General features: G+C 42.3%; 2 long non-coding RNA genes across 2 annotated transcripts; both read right to left on the bottom strand.

The window, feature by feature from the left end:
• Positions 1 to 753: 753 nt before the first annotated feature.
• Positions 754 to 6260, bottom strand: LOC123119471 (uncharacterized). The gene is made up of 6 exons (XR_006458695.1): positions 5770 to 6260; positions 5516 to 5688; positions 5341 to 5444; positions 5086 to 5244; positions 1477 to 3010; positions 754 to 1027 (listed from the first exon to the last, which is right to left on the bottom strand). It is a non-coding gene; the product is annotated as an uncharacterized lncRNA (long non-coding RNA).
• Positions 6261 to 13517: 7257 nt separating this feature from the next.
• Positions 13518 to 13899, bottom strand: LOC123124340 (uncharacterized). The gene is made up of 3 exons (XR_006461055.1): positions 13843 to 13899; positions 13668 to 13771; positions 13518 to 13571 (listed from the first exon to the last, which is right to left on the bottom strand). It is a non-coding gene; the product is annotated as an uncharacterized lncRNA (long non-coding RNA).
• Between the last annotated feature and the right edge of the window lie 609 nt (positions 13900 to 14508).

Here is a 14508-nt window from a genome sequence, read left to right as displayed (position 1 = left end):
TGAAGTTTTAAATATAGTTGTGGTCGAGATTTGTCCAGCCTACTTTCAAAGTGCGAGTACCTAGCAAAATCGGAAGATTTTAAAATTTGTGGATCCAATATCACCTCAGGTAAACAGAGAGATATCCATTTGATTAGAGTTTTAAGGACAGAAAATGCAGAAGTGAAGCCACTATAAGAAATATGTCAACTTGCGACCATCACTATTGGTCACTGAAAGGTCATTGTTTTTCATTTGCGACCTTTTTGTGACTAAAACAGATGGTCAAAAGCTGACAGTCGTAAACTGAAATTAACGACCTTCTCTGTGAGAAGGTCGTGGAAGGCAATGACCTAAACAAAAGGTCATTGATTCTATGACCTTCTGTTTTGGTCGCTAGATGTCTGCCCAGACCACGTCGGATCCGACATGGCAAGCTCACGTGGCAAAATTGCGACCAGATGAAAAGGTCGTTGATAAGAATCAGCCCGGTCCAATTAGGTGTCTATATGAGCCGAGCCCATTAATTCAGCCCATTTATTATATTTTTTCCTTGTTAATTCTAGTCGGCTTCATGGGCCAAGCCCAACATTGCAGCCTTTTTATTTTTGGGCCGTGGGCTTTTTGTCTCAACAGTTTCAGTTTTCTTTTTTTTATAAAATGGGTTCACTAGTCAGGTGGGTCCCCATTGTCAAATTCTGGTACTGGGTCCTAGCTGTCAGGGCCATATTCTTCATTTTCTAATTTGACGTAAATAAATACCTAGTATTTAAATTGGCACACAGAAAACACATGAAATACTTCAAATATTATCAACCAAATTCAGTACAGAGCTCCTGTTGTACAAATAACACGTAATAAGCTCTAACATACAAGCTCCACAAGTTCAATAACTAGATACAATACTTTACAATCTCTACAAGTGTTATGTTCTTCAGCATGGAGCTCTTCTTGCCACTGTGAGGAGGTGGATGATCTCCATGGTGTGCTTTAGATGCACACATCCGTGAGCTTCTTGCCGCTGTTGCATCTTCGCTCAATGATGGGGCTACCAATGCATTCAAGTAGAACAAAATCACCATCAGTAACCCACAGCTTCAAGTACAAGCTAAGTATGCATCAAGTGACAGTGAAAACAAGTTGAGAAAAAAAATGTAAATATGTATTTCATGTCATGCAGAGTTCAAACGGAATAAACCTATGCATACTAAGGTGAAATATTACAAAGAAAGCACTCATCGGATAGCAGTGCATACAAAATCTCTGTGTTAGCAGTAGTAAATACTCTCTGTGTTAGCAGTAGTAAAACTCATGCAGTACCAAGTTAACAACTTTGAGTCAGAAAAGCTAGAAGTGTCTGTTAAGAGAGACCAGAACTTAGAATTATGGCACATATCATATTCTGAACAGCATCAGCACCATGGTAATTAACAATAGTAGGACATCAATGGGGCACAACTTAGTTAACTACAGACGGACGAACGGACAAACAATTACCTTCTCGAGGCAGGGGCGGGCGTCCTTGAAGTCAAGGAAAATGAGCGTGAGGGCGGCGGTAATGGCACTCCAAGACATGTTGAGTCCGAGCAGCAGCGCCACGAGCACGCCCAAGGTGATGGCGTAGATGCCGAAGGTGATTTTTTCCCTCTATTAGGTGCATGGAACAACTCCCTTCCGTTCCCAATAGCAGCAGCAAGGTACTGGTGCTGCTGCCATGCAAAGAAAAATCTTGTAATCATGATAGAAGGCTGGAATGGCAGGAAGTGAAAATCATGTCTTACAACATGAGCAGAGCACTAGTTACAAGCATGATAGAATGCTCGGTGAAGAATATACGAAACTGAACCAATCAATTCAATTCAAAGGGTGTATCTCGTGTAAATGATGCTAGCAATCTCAGTTTCATGCATATGTATATAGCAGAAATTTTTATTAGATATTCCTAACTCCATACTTAACAGATCTTCATTCCTCAAAATACTCAACAGAGAGTATTCCCTGCCACAAGTAGTAGTAGCAGCAGCATAGCAGTATACATATTAATCTGACTAAACTGAACCAACACCACAAGTTTGCATATAATGAAGTTACTAGGTAGGGATCATATAACATGAGGCAGATGGATGATTAGAAAACATGTTGGGTGGCCAAGAAATGAACAACATATAAAATACTCCTACTACTGTAGTAGTTAAGATGATGAGACAAAGGACAGCAGCATGCAGAGTTCCTGATGCACTATCACAGATAGGAGTATTAACCAACTAGCATGTCCATCATGCATTCTCCCATATCCATGATTAAAACCAGCAGCATGACTAAAACAACCATTAATTGGGTGGGATTAGATAGTCTCGCGTGTAGACACACCGTATGTACATCATCCGTGCTAAACATTAGTACACAACACTGACGCTACTATGCGACCACAAATTGAATGACTCGACACAGAGGCGGGGATGGCACCTAGATCCAGGCACCTCATCAGATGGCACTGGAGCAGATGAAACAGCCAAACTGGGACACATTGACATTGCTTTCTACTAATAGGAAGTTGAACAAAGACTCGGGCTAACCATGGTCTAGCACCTTGATGTTCAAGCTTGATACAAGCTACCAAGTGTAGATGAACCAAAGATAATTATACCATCAAACACACATGATTTTCAGAGTAGAACCGATGCTCAAGTCCTACAAGCAACTACTTAGCTAACGACTTCAATAGAAAATTTCAGGTGCAACATAAAAGATATCCTCAGCGCTACAAAGTTAGAAACCCACAACGAGGACCTAACACTTGCAGCAACATACTTTGCATCATATATCTAGGCTAAAGCATCATATTCTCACAAGCATTTGTGCATCAAAATCACTACTGAAAATAAAAAGGATGGCATGTAGTGATAGTAACTGGCTGCTGTAGTAGTATATATTCATGGAAAATCAATGAAACAACTTGAAGGTTCCATCAGGTTGATATAGTACTACTCCGAAGGTACAACTTGTCCACCTAGTGCCGCCAACAGCAAATCTGCCAGCAAAAAAACAAATTTGTTTCACCAATAATGCTGCAACAAGATGATGTGTAGTAATTAACAAGAAGATGTATAGTTGGTATTTGCAATAGCTGAGGTACATGTACGTATATATTTCTCTAGTTCTAATTCCCTTACATGACAAGAAATGAGAACAGACAACAAATTATCAGGTTTGCAAGCTAAATTAGGACATAAAGCAAACTTCTGTGAGGCACCAGAATTCTAGAATACCAAGATATAGTAGATTTACTTTATTTTTTTGCTACTGAAAAACAAACAGTTTACTGAGATAGGACAGTGGCATTAATACTAATCAAGTTACTCAATCATAAGGCATGTGAGCTGGATTGATGAATATGGCATGAAACACCAGCAATGTGAAACTGGACATACATGAAGAACAGAAAACAGAGTAAAATGGTTTAAGATATATAGACAAAAACACATGTAACAATGTTATACATAGCAAAACTTCAGTATTTGGTGGTACAATGAAAGAGCAGTTAAGTTGAGGAATTTAGCTTGCCATTCTCAATTTTACTACTTAAAGACATAATGTAACAAATATTGGATACTTCACACCAAGCAAATAGTGCAATAAATTTACTGGTCTATGGATAGGATCACAGATTCACATGAGGTGTGTGTGTGGAATATAGTGCAAATAACAACAGAAATTTAAAGAAGCTTGCTTGTTGACGAAGGCAGAGGCGTTGGACCAGAGGAAGAGGATGCCCAGGATGGGGATGAAGTGGTGGCAGAGAAGGGTGAGGAGATGGTACTAGAGGACCTCAAACAACAACTACATGGTCGTTGGTGCACGCGAGCACCCCGCCAGAGATCTTCTTGTTCCTCCATAGTAAGAAATCAGCAGTTGCAAAAATAACGCACTAGCACAGCACATCAGAGGCCCAGATCAACAAGCAATCTATGTTGAAAACAAACAAAGCATCTCAGAGTCTAAGCTTAGAAGGACGCAACACTACGGCTCACCTGCTTCCTCTACTCTACATCCTCTACAAACTTGCAGAATCGCATAATCCCAAGGCCTGCCAATCACTTCAACCTAACCTAAAAATAACAGTATATAGACTGTTCCATTACATAGTACTGCTAGTACTATGTAATTGATACACAAAAGAAGATATATCTCCCATGTCAGTAATCAGGATCAACGATGAAGCTTTTACTACTCCTACATCAGTAAGCTTTTACTACTCCTTTTGCTAGTGTTCTAAACCAACAGAGCAATGCTATAGGAGCAGAAAAGGGAACTAGGGGTAGGAGCAGCATACTAATTGATGCAAGATTTGCTGCAGGTGAACTATCATATACATCAATATCAACATACAGATGGTCAATACCTCGTAACACAGAGCTAAACTGTAGGGTATAACCTTTGTAAAATAAATCACAGGGTATAACTGAATCTAGTAAAATGGAGTAAGCATTGACAAGGGAATACTAGTCTGTCAACTAAAGGCTCAGTTTCGGTACTTGAACATTTTCGGACCTGTCCTTGAACTAAAGCGTATATTTAGTTGGTCTGGAAAAAAAGACCACGCCCAGATTTTGAAGATACAAAGTCCCTCACCACTATGTTGTGAAGTCACAGGTTGGCGTGGTGTGAGAAGTATGCTATGGCAGCACACGGCACGTGAACCTTCAGTTCACTATTTCAGTTCTCAGTGAGGACATGCCTCCAATGCGCTAGACAAAAGATAGGCCGTCAACAAATTCAGCCTGTAATGGCAATCAGCACACACTTCTGCGGCCTATTTGGGGAGATAAAATCTTATTTGTGAGCTCTCAATGTGAACAGCACACAAAATTGTAGGTGAACTGCACATTCACGTGTATAAAGAAGAGGGGCCACTGAATTTTAATCATGAACAGTTAAACAAAATTGTAGGTGAACAGCACACAAAACATTTTATAAAGTTTCTCCAGTGATTGAAAATTGTATTCTATATGTAGAAAAAAATAGGCATTGCAATCATTCTCAATAAGTACACAACAATGCATTCCTACGAAAAAAATCCTGACATGGATCATGGCTGCTGCCTACCATGGTAAATGCTGGACTCTCTCTAACGGTCTCAAACGCACCACGAAGATTACAATTAGCCTGTCGGATGCACGTTACAGCAGTTTGAAGGAAAGCACGACAGATTAGCACGCCGATTTGTCCTGCAGATGGCACCATGGGTTTTCCGCCGGGTTCGTCCTGCAACCAACCCAACCCATCCATCAGAGAAATGCATCAGGGAATGGAATGGAGGGGAAGGGGATGGAAGAAAAGGAAATCGAGAGAGGGGCGGACCTTGGATGCTGCTTGTACGTTCTTGTGCTGGAGGAAGAAAGAGCTTCACGCGCAACAGATCCATGGCGTCCCGGACAGAGCAAGCTCCGCTCCATGACGCCTACCTACACAGACGACACGAGGCAAGGGTCAGGGTGGGAAAGAATAAGGAGGGAAGATGAGTTGGGATCCTTACCATACCACCGTTGTCCGAGTCCGAGTCCTGCGCCTGCGGTAGGTCACCATGGCCGCGCCCCGGCAGCTAGGGTTTCCGGCGCCCACCACAACTGCAGGATTGGAGTGCCACCACAAAAACAATCAGTCCATCAGAGGAGGTGAAGTGATCCAACTCAACCATGTCGTCGAATTCTGAAGAAAGACGCAGTATTATTCAGACAAGAAAGCAGAGCAAAGAGAATGGAGGGAGGGAGCACTGTGCCTGTGTAGCACCATAAGGGGAGGTCGCGCGCGAGCCTGGCGAGCAGGGCGGCGGCGGCGAGACAGGCGAAGACGTGCCCGGATCCAGGCTGGCCCTGCGCGACGCGGCGGAAGGCGGAGGCGATGCCGGCGAGGCCGGAACGGATGAGCGCGGCAAGCTCGTCGGCCGCCGGCTGCAGATCGGGGATGGGCGGCGCGGGGTGACCGAGGAGGCGCGCGGCCCTGGACCACGCGTACAGCACGGCCAGGAGGAGAAGGAGCACGTCGGCGGCCAGCGACACTGCCGTGTATCCGGAGGCGACGTGGAATAGGATCTAGGAAGCGACGGCGGTCGCTGGGAGTAGGGCGCTCAGGTCGGCCCGGCCTCGGCGCCACAGCACCACGTCTACGGGTTTGGGGGCGGCGGCGGATCAAGATCTGAGGGAGGGAGAGGGCGGCGGCTGTGGGTGCGTAGGAGGGAGGGGGCGAGAGGACGAGTGGTGCGGGTTGTGTTAGGGCTAGTTGGGTGAGACGGTGAGGGGGTCAAGTCTGTCGTTGGATCCGGGACGATCGGACGGCTCAGATCGCCTACGGTAGGGTGATCCGGGGGAGACGTCCTGATTGGTTGGAGACCGCTACCTCTTGAGCAGTGTGTTGGTTTTTCCTTGAAGAAGAAAGGGTGATGCAGTAAAGCAACGTAAGTATTTCCCTCAGTTTTTGAGAACCAAGGTATCAATCCAGTAGGAGGCCACGCACGAGTCCCTCGCACCTACACAAACAAATAAATCCCTGCAACCAACGCAATAAAGGGGTTGTCAATCCCTTCACGGTCACTTACGAGACTCAGATCTGATAGATATGATAAGATAATATTTTTGGTATTTTTATCATAAAGATGCAAAGTAAAATAAAAGGCAATAAAAATAGCTAAATGTTGGAAGATTAATATGATGGAAGATAGACCCGGGGGCCATAGGTTTCACTAGTGGCTTCTCTCGAGGGCATAAGTATTACGGTGGGTGAACAAATTACTGTTGAGCAATTGATAGAATTGAGCGTAGTTATGAGAATATCTAGGTATGATCATGTATATAGGCATCACGTCCGTGATAAGTAGACTGACTCCTGCCTGCATCTACTACTATTATTCCACACATCGACCGCTATCCAGCATGCATCTAGAGTATTAAGTGCATAAGAACAGAGTAACGCTTTAAGTACGATGACATGATGTAGAGGGATAAACTCATGCAATATGATATAAACCCCATCTTATTATCCTCGATGGCAACAATACAATACGTGCCTTGCTGCCCCTACTGTCACTGGGAAAGGACACCGCAAGATTGAACCCAAAACTAAACACTTCTCCCATTGCAAGAAAGATCAATCTAGTAGGCCAAACCAAACTGATAATTTGAAGAGACTTGTAAAGATAACCAAAGAGAGAGAAGAAGCCATCTAGCTAATAACTATGGACCCGAAGGTCAGAGGTAAACTACTCACACATCATCGGAGAGGCTATGGTGTTGATGTAGAAGCCCTCCGTGATAGATGCCCCCTCCGGCGGAGCTCCGGAAAAGGCCCCAAGATGGGATCTCACGGGTACAGAAGGTTGCGGCGGTGGAATTAGGTTTTTGGCTCCGTATCTGGTAGTTTGGGGGTACGTAGGTATATATAGGAGGAAGAAGTACGTCGGTGGAGCAACATGGGGCCCACGAGGGTGGAGGGCACGCCCAGGGGGGTAGGCGCGCCCCCCTACCTCGTGCCTTCCTGGTTGATGTCTTAACGTAGGGTCCAAGTCCTCTGGATCACGTTCGTTCCAAAAATCACATTCCCGAAGGTTTCATTCCGTTTGGACTCCGTTTGATATTCTTTTTCTGCGAAACTCTGAAATAGGCAAAAAACAGCAATTCTGGGTTGGGCCTCCGGTTAATAGGTTAGTCCCAAAAATAATATAAAAGTGTAGAATAAAGCCCATTAATGTCCAAAACGGAATATAATATAGCATGGAACAATAAAAAATTGTAGATACGTTGGAGACGTATCAAGCATCCCCAAGCTTAATTCCTGCTCGTCCTCGAGTAGGTAAATGATAAAAACAGAATTTTTGATGTGGAATGCTAGTTGGCATAATTTCAATGTAATTCTCTTAATTGTGGTATGAATATTCAGATCCGAAAGATTCAAGATAAAAGTTTAATATTGACATAAAAATAATAATACTTCAAGCATACTAACTAAGCAATTATGTCCTCTCAAAATAACATGGCCAAAGAAAGTTCATCCCTACAAAATCATATAGTTTAGTCATACTCCATTTTCGTCACACAAGAATGCTCTCATCATGCACAACCCCGATGACAAGCCAAGCAATTGTTTCATACTTTAGTAATCTCAAATTTTTCAACCTTCACGCAATACATGAGCGTGAGCCATGGATATAGCACTATGGGTGGAATAGAATATAATGATGGGGGTTATGTGGAGAAGACAAAAAAGGAGAAAGTCTCACATCAACGCGGCTAATCAATGAGCTATGGAGATGCCCATCGATTGATGTTAATGCAAGTTGTAGGGATTGCCATGCAACGGATGCACTAGAGCTATAAATGGATGAAAGCTCAACAAAAGAAACTAAGTGGGTGCATCCAACTTGCTTGCTCACGAAGACCTAGGGCATTTGAGGAAGCCCGTTGTTAGAATATACAAGCCAAGTTCTATAATGAAAAATTCCCACTAGTATATGAAAGTGACAAAACAAGAGACTCTCTATCATGAAGATCATGGTGCTACTTTGAAGCACAAGTGTAGAAAAAGGATAGTAGCATTGTCCCTTTTTATTTTCTCTTTTTTGGGCCTTCTTTTTCTGGCCTTTCTCTCTCTTTTTTTATTTGGGACAATGCTCTATGAATGATGATCATCACACTTCTATTTATTTACAACTCAATGATTACAACTCGATACTAGAACAAAGTATGACTCTATATGAATGCCTCCGACGGTATACCGGGATAGCAATGAATCAAGAGTGACATGTATGAAAAAATTATGAACGGTGGCTTTGCCACAAATACGATGTCAACTACATGATCATGCAAAGCAATATGACAATGATGAACGTGTCATGATAAACGGAACGGTGAAAAGTTGCATGGCAATATATCTCGGAATGGCTATGGAAATGCCATAATAGGTAGGTATGGTGGCTGTTTTGAGGAGGATATAAGGAGGTTTATGTGTGAAAGAGCGTATCATATCACGGGGTTTGGATGCACCGGTGAAGTTTGCACCAACTCTCAATGTGAGAAAGGGCAATCCACGGTACCGAAGAGGCTAGCAATGATGGAAAGGTAAGAGTGCGTATAATCCATGGACTCAACATTAGTCATAAAGAACTCACATACCAATTGCAAAAATCTACAAGTCATCAAAAACCAAGCACTACGCGCATGCTCCTAGGGGGATAGATTGGTAGGAAAAGACCATCACTCGTCCCCGACCGCCACTCATAAGGAGGACAATCAAAGAACACCTCATGTTTCAAATTTGTTACATAACGTTTACCATACGAGCATGCTACGGGACTTACAAACTTCAACACAAGTATTTCTCAAATTCACAACTACACAACTAGCACAACTTTAATATCACTACCTCCATATCTCAAAACAATCATCAAGCATCAAACTTCTCTTAGCATTCAGCACACTCATAAGAAAGTTTTTTACTAGTCTTGAATACCTAACATACTAGGATCAATTTCCCAATTTAAGCAAATTACCATGCTGTTTAAGACTCTCAAAATAATATAAGTGAAGCATGAGAGAATAATAGTTTCTATAAAACAAAACCACCGCCGTGCTCTAAAAGATATAAGTGAAGCACTAGAGCAAAAACTATATAGCTCAAAAGATATAAGTGAAGCGCATAGAGTATTCTAATAAATTCCGAATCATGTGTGTCTCTCTCAAAAGATGTGTACAGCAAAGATGATTGTGGTAAACTAAAAAGCAAATAATCAAATAATACAAGACGCTCCAAGCAAAACACATATCATGTGGTGAATAAAAATATAGCTCCAAGTAAAGTTACCGATGGAAGTAGACGAAAGAGGGGATGCCTTCTGGGGCATCCCCAAGCTTTGGCTTTTTGGTCTGCTTAGATTATCTTGGGGTGCCATGGGCATACCCAAGCTTATGCTCTTGCCACTCCTTGTTCCATAATCCATCAAATCTTTTACCCAAAACTTGAAAACTTTACAACACAAAACTTAACAGAAAATCTCGTGAGCTCCGTTAGCGAAAGAAAACAAAACACCACTTCAAGGTACTGTAATGAACTTATTATTTATTTATATTGGTGTTAAACCTACTTTATTCCAACTTCTATATGGTTTATAAACTATTTTACTAGCCATAGATTCATCAAAATAAGCAAACAACACACGAAAAACAGAATCTGTCAAAAACAGAACAGTCTGTAGTAATCTATAACTAACGCAAACTTCTGGAACTCCAAAAATTCAGCCAAAATAGGAAGACCTAGAAAATTTGTCTATTGATCAGCAGCAATTGGAATCAATATCTTATCACGTTCTGGTGATTTTTAACAATTATTTTCGTGAACAGAAAGTTTCTGGAATTTTCAGCAAGATCAAATAACTATCATCCAAGAATATCCTATAGGTTTAACTTGGCACAAACACTAATTAAAACATAAAAACACATATAACCAGAGGCTAGATCAAATATTTATTCCTCAACAGAAGCAAAAAGGAAAAAAATAAAAATAAAATTGGGTTGCCTCCCAACAAGCGCTATCGTTTAACGCCCCTAGCTAGGCATAAAAGCAAGGATAGATCTAGGTATTGCCATCTTTGGTAGGCAATCCATAAGTGGCTCTCCTAATAGATTCATAAGGTAATTTTATTTTATTTCTAGGGAAGTGTTCCATGCCTTTCCTTAACGGAAATTGGAATCTAGTATTCCCTTCCTTCATATCAATAATTGCACCAATCGTTCCAAAGAAAGGTCTACCAAGAATAATAGGACATGAAGGATTGCAATCTATATCAAGAACAATAAAATCTACGGGCACATAATTCCTATTTGCAATAATAAGAACATCATTAATTCTTCCCATAGGTTTCTTAATGGTGGAATCCGCAAGGTGCAAGTTTAGAGAGCAATCATCAAAATCACGGAAACCTAGCAAATCACACAAAGTTTTTGGAATCGTGGAAACACTAGCACCCAAATCACACAAAGCATAGCATTCATGATCTTTAATTTTAATTTTAATAGTAGGTTCCCACTCATCATAAAGTTTTCTAGGGATAGAAACTTCCAACTCAAGTTTTTCTTCATAAGATTGCATCAAAGCATCAATGATATGTTTAGTAAAAGCTTTATGTTGACTATAAGCATGTGGAGAATTTAGCACGGATTGCAACAAGGAAATACAATCTATCAAAGAGCAATTATCATAATTAAATTCCTTGAAATCCAAAATAGTGGGTTCATTAATATCTAGAGTTTTGATCTCTTCAATCCCACTTTTACCAATTTTTGCATCAAGATCTAAAAACTCAGAATTTTTGGAACGCCTTCTAGGTAAAGGTGGATCATATTCAGTCCCATCATTATCAAGATTCATATTGCAAAACAAAGATTTAATAGGGGACACATCAATAACTTTTAGATCTTCATCTTTATTTTCATAGAAACTAGAAGAACACGCTTTCACAAAGCAATCTTTCTTAGCACGCATCCTAGCGGTTCTTTCTTTGCACTCATCAATGGAAATTCTCATGCCTTTGAGAGACTCATTGATATCATGCTTAGGAGGAATAGATCTAAGTTTCAAAGAATCAACATCAAGAGAAATTCTATCAACGTTCCTAGCCAATTCATCAACTTTAAGCAATTTTTCTTCAAGCAAAGCATTGAAATTCTTTTGAGAATTCATAAACTCCTTAACACTAGTCTCAAATTCAGAAGGCATCTTATTAAATTTTCCATAAGAATTGTTGTAGGAATTACCATAATTATTAGAGGAATTACTAGGATACGGCCTAGGATTAAAGTTTCCTCTATACGCGTTGTTACCAAAATTATTCCTACCAACAAAATTCACATCCATAGATTCATTATTATTCTCAATCAAAGTAGACAAAGGCATGTCATTAGGATCAGAAGAAACACTTTTAGTAGCAAATAATTTCATAAGTTCATCCATCTTTCCATTCAAAACATTAATTTCTTCTATCGCATGCACCTTTTTATTTGTAGATCTTTCAGTGTGCCATTGAGAATAATTAACCATAATATTATCTAGGAGTTTAGTAGCTTCTCCTAAAGTGATTTCCATAAAAGTGCCTCCCGCGGCCGAATCTAAAAGATTTCTAGAAGCAAAATTCAATCCGGCATAAAAATTTTGTATGATCATCCACAAATTCAAACCATGTGTAGGGCAATTACGTATCATTAATTTCATCCTCTCCCAAGCTTGTGCAACATGTTCATGATCAAGTTGCTTAAAATTCATAATATCGTTTCTAAGAGAGATGATCTTAGCGGGAGGAAAATACTTAGAGATAAAAGCATCTTTGCACTTATTCCAAGAATCAATACTATTTTTAGGCAAAGACGAAAACCAAGCTTTAGCACGATCTCTAAGTGAAAAAGGAAATAGCTTAAATTTAACAATATCATTGTCCACATCTTTCTTCTTTTGCATATCACACAAATCAACGAAGCTATTTAGATGGGTAGCAGCATCTTCACTAGGAAGGCTGGCGAATTGATCTTTCATGACAAGATTCAACAAAGCAGCATTAATTTCACAAGATTCAGTATCGGTAAGAGGAGTAATCGGAGTGCTAAGAAAATCATTGTTATTGGTATTGGTAAAGTCACACAATTTAATATTATCTTGGTCCATCGTGACAAGCAAGCAATCCAACACATGACCAAACAAGAAGCAAGCAAAAAAGAGGTGAACGGAAAGGAGAGGGCGAATAAAACGGCAAGGGTGAAGTGGGGGAGAGGAAAACGAGAGGCAAATGGCAAATAATGTAATGCGGGAGATAAGGGTTTGTGATGGGTACTTGGTATGTTTGACTTTTGCGTAGACTCCCCGGCAACGGCGCCAGAAATCCTTCTTGCTACCTCTTGAGCACTGCGTTGGTTTTCCCTTGAAGAGGAAAGGGTGATGCAGTAAAGCAGCGTAAGTATTTCCCTCAGTTTTTGAGAACCAAGGTATCAATCCAGTAGGAGGCCACGCACGAGTCCCTCGCACCTACACAAACAAATAAATCCTCGCAACCAATGCAATAAAGGGGTTGTCAATCCCTTCACGGTCACTTACGATAGTGAGATCTGATAGATATGATAAGATAATATTTTTGGTATTTTTATGATAAAGATGCAAAGTAAAATAAAAGGCAATAAAAATAGCTAAGTGTTGGACTCTCTCTAACGGTCTCAATAAGCACACAAAACATTTTATAAAGTTTCTCCAGTGAGTGAAAATTGTATTCTATATGTAGAAAAAAAATAGGCATTGCAATCATTCTCAATAAGTACACAACAATGCATTCCTACGAAAAAATCCTGACATGGATCATGGCTGCTGCCTACCATGGTAAATGCTGGACTCTCTCTAACGGTCTCAAACGCACCACGAAGATTACAATTAGCCTGTCGGATGCACGTTACAGTAGTTTGAAGTTGGAAGGTTGTGATTTACCGTGAAATCAGAAGGAAAGCTCGACAGATTAGCACACCGATTTGTCCTGCAGATGGCACCATGGGTTTTCCGCCGGGTTCGTCCTGCAACCAACCCAACCCATCCATCAGAGAAATGCATCAGGGAATGGAATGGAGGGGAAGGGGATGGAAGAAGAGGAAATCGATAGAGGGGCGGACCTTGGATGCTGCTTGTACGTTCTTGTGCTGGAGGAAGAAAGAGCTTCACGCGCAACAGATCCATGGCGTCCCGGACAGAGCAAGCTCCGCTCCATGACGCCTACCTACACAGACAACACGAGGCAAGGGTCATAGTGGGAAAGAATAAGGAGGGAAGATGAGTTGGGATCCTTACCATACCACCGTTGTCCGAGTCCGAGTCCTGCGCCTCCGGTCGGTCACCATGGCCGCGTCCCGGCAGCTAGGGTTTCCGGCGCCCACCACAACTGCAGGATTGGAGTGCCACCACAAAAACAATCAGTCCATCAGAGGAGGTGAAGTGATCCAACTCAACCATGTCATCGAATTCTGAAGAAAGACGCAGTATTATTCAGACAAGAAAGCAGAGCAAAGAGAATGGAGGGAGGGAGCACTGTGCCTGTGTAGCACCATGTGGGGAGGTCGCGCGCGAGCCTGGCGAGCAGGGCGGCGGCGGCGAGACAGGCGAAGACGCGCCCGGAGCCAGGCGGGCCCTGCGCGACGCGGCGAAAGGCGGAGGCGAGGCCGGAGCGGATGAGCGCGGCAAGCTCGTCGGCCGTCGGCTGCAGGTCGGGGATGGGCGGCGCGGGGTGGCCGAGGAGGCGCGCGGCCCTGGACCACGCGTACAACACGACCAGGAGGAGAAGGAGTACGTCGGCGGCCAGCGACACGGCCGTGTATCCGGAGGCGACGGCGGTCGCTGGGAGTAGGGCGCTCAGGTCGGCCCGGCCTCGGCGCCACAGCACCACGTCTACGGGTTTGGGGGTGGCGGCGGATCGAGATCTGAGGGAGGGAGAGGGCGGCGGCTGTGGGTGCGTAGGAG

Source organism: Triticum aestivum, chromosome 5D, assembly GCF_018294505.1.
Source record: "Triticum aestivum cultivar Chinese Spring chromosome 5D, IWGSC CS RefSeq v2.1, whole genome shotgun sequence".
Classification (NCBI taxonomy): domain Eukaryota; kingdom Viridiplantae; phylum Streptophyta; class Magnoliopsida; order Poales; family Poaceae; genus Triticum; species Triticum aestivum.
Note: the sequence above shows the minus strand (reverse complement) of the source record. Positions and strands in the feature narration are given on the sequence as shown.